This window comes from Falco punctatus (assembly GCF_963210335.1).
Source record: "Falco punctatus genome assembly, chromosome: 2".
In the NCBI taxonomy this organism is placed as follows: domain Eukaryota; kingdom Metazoa; phylum Chordata; class Aves; order Falconiformes; family Falconidae; genus Falco; species Falco punctatus.
In genome coordinates, this window is record NC_137581.1 from 113474593 (window position 1) to 113481784 (window position 7192).

At 49.8% G+C, this 7192-nt stretch overlaps 1 protein-coding gene across 2 annotated transcripts in view; it reads right to left on the reverse strand.

The window, feature by feature from the left end:
- Window positions 1–7171, reverse strand: part of GJA8 (gap junction protein alpha 8) — a 40951-nt gene extending 33780 nt beyond the window's left edge. For both annotated transcript variants that reach the window (XR_013925976.1, XM_080375198.1), the window contains exons 1-2: window positions 644–7171; window positions 88–181 (exon numbers count right to left, since the gene is read on the reverse strand). The gene's annotated coding sequence lies outside the window, so the exon portion shown is untranslated. The remainder of the gene's footprint in view (window positions 1–87; window positions 182–643) is intronic.
- Window positions 7172–7192: the final 21 nt, after the last annotated feature.

The following is a 7192-nucleotide window of genomic DNA, read 5'->3' on the forward strand; positions in this document are numbered from 1 at the left end:
TTCCTTGCGAGTTTTTATTGATCTCCTGTAGTGGCAAGATACTGTACAGCAGTTTGGCACCAGTTACAGGTTCCAAAAGTGACATACCTGCTCAGTCGTTGCTTATCGTTTTATAGTAAGGGGTCCTTAATTCAAAACCATAAAGAGGGCTCTCCCAAGTGTACCACTTTAAGTTGCTCACCTGTAAAAAAAAAAAAAAAAATTAAAAAGAGCTTTAAAAATTGCTGTAGGCCTACAGGTAGCAGTTACATGTTGAAAAATAATATCCTCTTTTAGCGATGATTAAGATTTGTAGAAGAACTACTTAGGTGCTTAATACCCCAAGAGAGAGAATTAAGTTATTTCTGGGAAAAAAAGAAAGACAACACACACACCCCACACCCCCCCGGGCATTCCTTCCCATTATCACACTCTGTTGTTTATAGCCCTGGGTACTAACATGCTACAATCACGTCAGATGGCTTACATTTCCAACTCCGCTAGGTACTGAAAAGTAACAGCTGTCCCAACTTCTGCAAACCCCTATTCTAACACAAAATTCACGTGCTGCCACGCGAGTCGTACCGGCACACCTGGTGCTCCATAAGCCTAGGAGATTATCGTGCCCTCGCCTTGTCTCAGGTTAGGGCCATTTCTTTGTTACCTTGCTCTGGACCGCAGTCCCACGCTGGCTGCTGGCTGCAGGCGATCCAGCCTCCCATGCTCTGCAAGGTTTTCCGCAGAGCTGCTCAGGAGATTACACCAGCGATGGCATTTTATCAGCGCTGCTACGAGGTGAGGGCAGACACGATAAGGAAGCGTTAAAAGTCAACGAGGTGCCATTGACAAGGATTGAAGCTGGGCTCGCGCTTCCCCACCGACCATGTGTGCGCTGACGCTGTGCAGTCCAGTCGCCTTCTCCCAGCTGCTGCTTTGGCAGGCAGCACCTTTTGCCCTCTCTTTTTGGTGCGCAGCCTCCTGTCTAGCCAGCCAGCTCATCTCTGCTGGAAGCTGTCACCGCATCAGCCTGCGGAAAACAAATATTTTCTTATGAAACCCCGGTGGGTTCCCTAGTGAGCATTCAAAGAGATTTTTCATTGCTCAAACACGCTGATGGAGAGGTAGCCTGGTTGCTTCAGTTCCTCTCCACCGTTCCCTCCCAGAAAGGAAAGATCTGCCCCCTGAAGCGCCTGCTTTCCCAGGCAAGCCTTCACATGTGCTGCCTGGAGCAGAGCAGAGCCCCCAGCAGCACGCCTGGCTTACACTCCGCAGAGATTAGCCCCCGGCACAGGCAAGCCCCAAGGCTTGGGAAACCTGCTATGACTAACAGCTCGATTAGGACTTAAGCCTTTTTGCACCAAGGTTTGAGGGGCAGTTGAAGAAGCACATAAGAAGTTTATTTCTTTTGTGCAACGACAGCAGTTCCTGAGCTGGAACCACACAAGCAGCCAGGAAGCCGTAGGCTTAACCACATCACAGGGCAACACATGCTGTTAGAGCCCAAACATCCTGGCTCCATCCTTGCCATGGTGACCATTAACACCACATAGCAACAGCAGAAATAGCCCAAGCAGCCACAGTGATCAGAGTGTTCCAAAACAACCTGAAACTCCTGAGTCTCCTCCACAACCTACATAACAAGGATTCACACACGTACCAAGGATGCCTCTGCTGCCCACGCTACCACAGCTGAAGCTCAATGTCTCAAGCAACACTGCTCTGGAGAGCAACCAACTCACCAGTGCACCACTAACAGGCCCTAACACAGAGCAAACCTCCCCAACCACTGCAATGAGCTAAAGGACTCCATTATATTCCCATGGGACAGGTGTAGTCATCGCAGCTGCCCCCTTTCCCAGCTGGTGCCAATGAACTCCTCACCAGCAGCCTCCCCACAAAAGCCCAGGTCTGAAAGAAATTCTTGGTCCACCTCCAGAGAGGCTCTGCCTGTGTGAGATGCATTGAGCATTTAACCAGGCAAGCTGCATCTTGCCAGTCCTCTGGCACCCTGGATTTACATTCAGAGAAGTGAGAGCAGCTTCTTCTTGGTGTGTGCTTGCTGGAAAACACCTTCTAAGATACCCACGCTTTCTGTTTCCTAGTCTTCATAAAGACACCGGGGCAAGAAGATTCTCTCCCAATTCCTTGAGATTCAATACCGAACCACATCCCACCCGTGCACCTTGCAGGCAGCACAGCAGAGCAGGCGCTCAGGGTTCAGTGCTGCAAGCGTGGTGGGGTCGGGCCAGCCCTCCCACGCCGTGCCATGCTTGCATTGGCAGGCACCGCTTCCCCTGCTGCGCAAAACGGATCCGAGGCTCCCAGGAGACTTAAAGACCCAGGCATATCATTCAAAGGAGATGTTTCTTTCCCAGAAGAAAGGTTCCCAGTGCAGGAGTTCCACCTAAGCCCACTTAGCTGTGGGTATCACTCTGTTTATATTTGCAGAGGGGGAAGAGGCTGTGACAGTACGTGTAACGCATGTTGCTGTGGGGATATCTGAAAGCAACAGTTAGATGCTGTTTCAGCTTAATCTGAAATGATTTCTCCATTGTCTGTAATTCCTATTTCTCCCTCCACTCCTCAGGACGAAGGCTTTGTCCAAAGACAGGATGGTGCCTCTGCCAAGTACCACGCTGGGAGCCTCAGGGGTTTGTCCTGCTTTGGATTCTTCTCTTTTACATTATTTTTTAAACACACCCCTGCCCCCAACAAGGGACAAAATGCAATCCCTGAACTAAAAGGTGCCAGAGAACAGTGAGCAGGAGCGTCCCACAGAGGTGGGCAGCCATACTGGTATATGTGGGGAGGGACAGAGGGGTATCAGGGGGCCCTTTGTGCCAGCACCTCCTCAGTGGCTCTGAGCAGCCACGGCTGCTGTAACCTACAAGTGTGGGCAACACGGGGGGCTCTGTGTTCCCCCAGTGCCCTGGCTCCTGATGGGCACCCTCAGCTCCCGATTCCTATGTGCCACCAGTCCTCAAGCAGTTTAGTCAGGGATGTAGCAAGCTCCTCACAGATGGTCATGGTCGTTCAGTGTCTGCTCTCAGCCCCAGGCAGTCTGGCAGGCTTCCCCCCAGCATTTTCACAAGCCTTACCTTGTTTGAGCTGCAGGGAGTTCAGTTTGGGGTGAAGGGTAGGTCAGCTCTTATCTCATATCTACACATGCAAATGTAACCCTTACCAGTTCCCTTTCCAGCTCCCAGAGTTCCTGCCCAGCCACACAGTGAGGACCACGCTTTCCCCTTCTGCTGAGGCCTTTCAGCAGGAGGCAAGCAGTGCTAAAGAGCCACAAAGATCTCCTAGGGACCCCCCAGCCTTCAGTAAAATCCTGGGGGTCATCTCTGACCTTTCTCCTCCGCAGCCTTTGACACAGGGCTCATGGCTAAGGAAAAGGGCAGAGCCACAGCCCACCCTGGTCCAGGCTGGAGAGAGCAGCCCTGGCCAGGGTGATGCTCAGGGATGACAGGAGCTGAACGAAACCCACACACAGGATCCTGCAAGCTCTGTGAGATTCAGAGATTACAGAAAACCACCCTGGCCCCTTCGTCGTTGTGGAAAACATTTCTTAGCGCAGCTGAGGTGGATTCAGGAGCCTGAGCTACAGGATCTTGCAGTTTGTTTCAGCTAATATTGCTTTCATCAATTTTCCAAATGTCTGTTTGCACAAGACTGTCGTAGCATCCTGCCGGGGCTCCAAAAATTAATCTATGGAGAAATTTCCTGGGCACCTGTGCCTGCATCTTTGCCTTGTCTTCTGACCATTTTAAGACCAAGCACATAAATATGAGAGCCCATGTGGAAATGCAGGTGTGAAAGACTGCCTTCTCCAGAGCCTTTGCAGATGTGTGTGACTCAGGGAGCCCTGCTCAGACCGCTGCTGCCTTGTCCTAACCGCAGCACACCACACTCCGCTCCGAGTCCAAACTAGCAAATCATATCTATATCCCTCACTGCTGGAGACTGCCACAGGACAAAGACACCAAAACCGAGTGGGGGTGGGTGGGAAGGGAACACTGGAGCAGGCAGAGACAGTTGGTCCCCTGTGTTTTCTTTCTTTAAAGATAAAAATTTACCCCAGTCAAATGAAAAATCAGGAACAATGCAGGAATTTTAAAGAGGCCCAAGCTGCCACCTGACTCAGCGTCTAGGCAGGATATCGATTAGCGAGGCTATTCTTTATTCCTCTGCTATTGTTTAAGACTGGCCTCCCTCATGACAGCAACAGGCGTGGGAACACAGCAGCTTTGGTGTTAAAAAGTGCTTTTATCACTGGGCTGAGTAGAGGGGTCTCTGGGAACCAGAGATGGTGTGTCTGATAGTCAAGGAAATGCACACAGAGCGCCTTATTCCGAGATCTCTCGGGCCCTGCTAACAACTCTGAAGCACACCAATGCAATGGGGCACATCCCCAGCCTAGCATTGCTTCTCAGTTGTGTCCAGGCTCTGGTAAGCACAGAAAGAAAACATCTCTGCCTGCTAAAAAAAATCTTAGTTTTTCCCTTGGGCCCCAGCAGCTGCTGGGATGCTGCTCCTGCACACATACCCACCCTGGGTTTAAACAAGCCAGACCGGGCTCTGTAAACGGTGTGGCACACAGCACAGAGGCAGGGTCACCACCCATGTCCTTATCCCTCTGCCCCAGCAGGTTTTGCTGGCCAGGCTGGGCTCCAGCCTGCAATAGCTACCACAGTAATGGCAGTAGGCAAGAGCATCTCCTCCTCGTTCAACAGAACCAAACGACTGCAGGGTGGCATGTGTCACTGCCACTTGCACTATCCAGGTGCCTGCAGCCCATGACAAGCCAACCCAAGTCCCTACCAAATGAACTGACAGACAGTTATGCGGTTTCCGGGTAGCTCCAGGCAGGAATAAAGCAAAACCTTTGGTTTCCTGGTAATTCTTGATGCATTAAAAAGCAACACACTTCAGTATTTGAACACACCTGATCTGGCTGAGTAGTGGACAAGCAGTGACCACCAAACAGGTTTTCAATCAAAGTATTTCTGCCTCCCCTCAGGGCGGTACAGCTGGCTTCTGATTTTATATTCTCCGTAGGTTTGTTCTTCATCTGCAACAGAATTTCCCATCCAACCACCTTATATATACATGTGAGGATCTTTGTTTTCACCTACCCTTAAGATACAATAAAAAAAATGAAACACATTCAGGCACTGACTGGACAAACACTTCAAAGACACCCCAATGAAAGAGCACAGTGCACTGCAGAGTGGATCTCCAGACACGGGGCACGCTCTTGGTGTACACTAGGTATTTATTCCAGCATCTAGAAACACTCTACAATACTGCTTCAGGTGTCTGTGTAAGAATACACAGTTTGGTAGTAGTGTGACTGCACCAGCTTTTTCTGCAGGCTTTCAGGCTTCAGTTTCATTCTTTTGATGTATTTTTCACCTTCTCAAAGTTTAAAATCAGTCAGGAATCAGCCGAGATTCTCCTCCTCCAGCCTGTGACAAACGGACAACCAAGTTACACTTAGACATCTTTAGTGGGTCATACCACCCCTTCCACAGGAACCATGTTAGCACACAAATACTGTTTGCAAAGATGATGGACACGTTTCCTCAGGACTGGTTATTTACACTCACTGAGCAAATACATACGCTTGCACAGGACAAGCCACACACCAGACGGGGAAGCTGAGACTCAGAGCCTGGCTCGCTCTGCCCATAAAGGCACTGCAGGCACAATAGGCTGGAGCCACCTGGCTCTGTGAAAACAAACCCTACCCCAGCACAAACCTGCATGTCAGGCCAGAAATAAACAAAGTAGCTACTGCATGAGCTCAGCAAAGATGTCGATTATGTCCTTATCCTCGTACTTGGGCAGTCAGGAGCTGAGGAATCCATCATCTTACCCATTACTCCAAAAAGCAATCCAATAAACGCAGCAGGCTGCAGTTCAAGGGACAGCTCCTCTCTCCTTGAGCTCAGCGGCATGATCACGTTTTCAATGCTCACTTTCTGACCTCGTTCCTCTTCCAAACCGAGCCTGCTGTCAAGACAGCGATGGTCCATCTTCAACTCCCAAACTCACAGGACCAAGGCACAGGTTCCGCTATGATCCCGCTGTCACCCGCACTGTTGGGCAGTCAGCGTGCTCCCTGGTGATTTCTCTCCAGGCCAGTGATGCTCTCCCAGGATGGTTTGGGTGCTGGCTTGGCAAACAACAGCCCCCACAAGGCAGCATGCACAAAAGCACCCTGTTTGGGGTCTGAGGGAGGGAGAGGAAAACCAAATGAGCATCTGCTGTGCCATGTCCTTGCTCTCAAGACCAGCAGAGCAGTCTCTCATCAATGTGAAGACGTTGTCTTTTTGCCCCATATTGATCAAACCGCAGAACCTCTGCCTGCAGCAATAAGCCCTGTGTTTGGGTGATCATGCCTCTCTTGTCTTCCTACCGTTTTTTCTGTGAGGAGTTTAGTTTACTCAGGACCCTGGAGTATGCAAAGTTCAATATGCTTCCTCTGCCAGCGCAGCGGCTCATACTCCTCCCGTGAATTCCACCTGCTACCACGTTGCTTTGTCTCCTGGCCATTTTAGATTTCTTCATCACATGAACCCAGGCTACAGCCCCCACGCAACTCAGGGCATGGTGTCTCACAGAGCAGGAGAGATGGCTTTTCAGCACTGCCTCAGAAATCCCCTGGCACATGACGAGGAAGATGTCGATCTGTGAAGCATTTCAACAATTGGTCCCTAACTGGAACGGGAACTCAGAGGGCAAGGATAGTCCATGTGAAGCCTGGGGACAAAGTATCCTCTGCCAAGGGAGTTCCAATCACGGCACAATCTCCCAGAAGAAAGCAAATCAATCCGGAATGCAGGTACCCCATTTTTTAGGAGTCTGTCTTGTTGAGAACAGCTGGCTGTGAAAATAAGTGTTGATAGGCTTTTCTAACCAGGAAAACTCAAGCAACCAAACCAAAAACACTACTCTGACAGATCTGTACCTAGAAAAGGAAATAACATGTATTTTTAAACCTAGAAGACTCTTCTTCAGTGAGCAATCTGACCCCTCAAATTAGGAATGTTACAGATGCTGTGGGGCATATGTGCCAATGTATAATATTACTGACCAGATGCATACATAGGTAGATAGATACATTTGTGCTAATTGTGAATTTGGTCATGTTCTTGTCCCTATTGAGGTCACTACTATATATTTTAAACAGCATCTGTGCTACAAAACG